Here is a 588-nt window from a genome sequence, read left to right on the forward strand (position 1 = left end):
TGTATATAGAAATATTAATATTTCAAAGTCTCTAAAAGAGACTACATCAGCGGTACTGGATATTAAGAGTTATCGCCAAGATAGCATGGCAATCCAGAAAAATAGGTCGAATGCTGCCGTTGATTGGCTCAAAGAGGCCATCGCCTCTAGCTAGCTGTGTGACACACGAACCTGTTCCATTATACCCATCAAACAGGGGAGGTCAGTCGTTTCCCTTGCTGGTCTGGCATCTATGGGCTAGTTTCAAGGTATTTGCCCCTCATCAATCTTGAGCAGACCAACCAAACAGGCGTCGCTACGGAATTTAGGTAAATAATCCTTCGAAGAGACGGTCAGTAGCAACGCCTGCTTGGTTCGGCTGCTCTACATTGATAAGGGGTAAATACCCTGAAACTAGTCTGTAGATACCAGACCAGCAAGGGGAAGCTACTGATCTCCCGTGTTCGAAGGTTATAATGGACATAGTTTCGTGTGCCACATAGCTAGCTAGAGGCGATGGCCTCTTGGAGCTAATCAAAGGCACCATTCGACCTATTTTTCTGGACTGCCATGTTGGCTTGGTGATAACTATATATATATATATATATA

This window comes from Octopus bimaculoides, chromosome 4, assembly GCF_001194135.2.
Source record: "Octopus bimaculoides isolate UCB-OBI-ISO-001 chromosome 4, ASM119413v2, whole genome shotgun sequence".
Taxonomy (NCBI): Eukaryota; Metazoa; Mollusca; class Cephalopoda; order Octopoda; family Octopodidae; genus Octopus; species Octopus bimaculoides.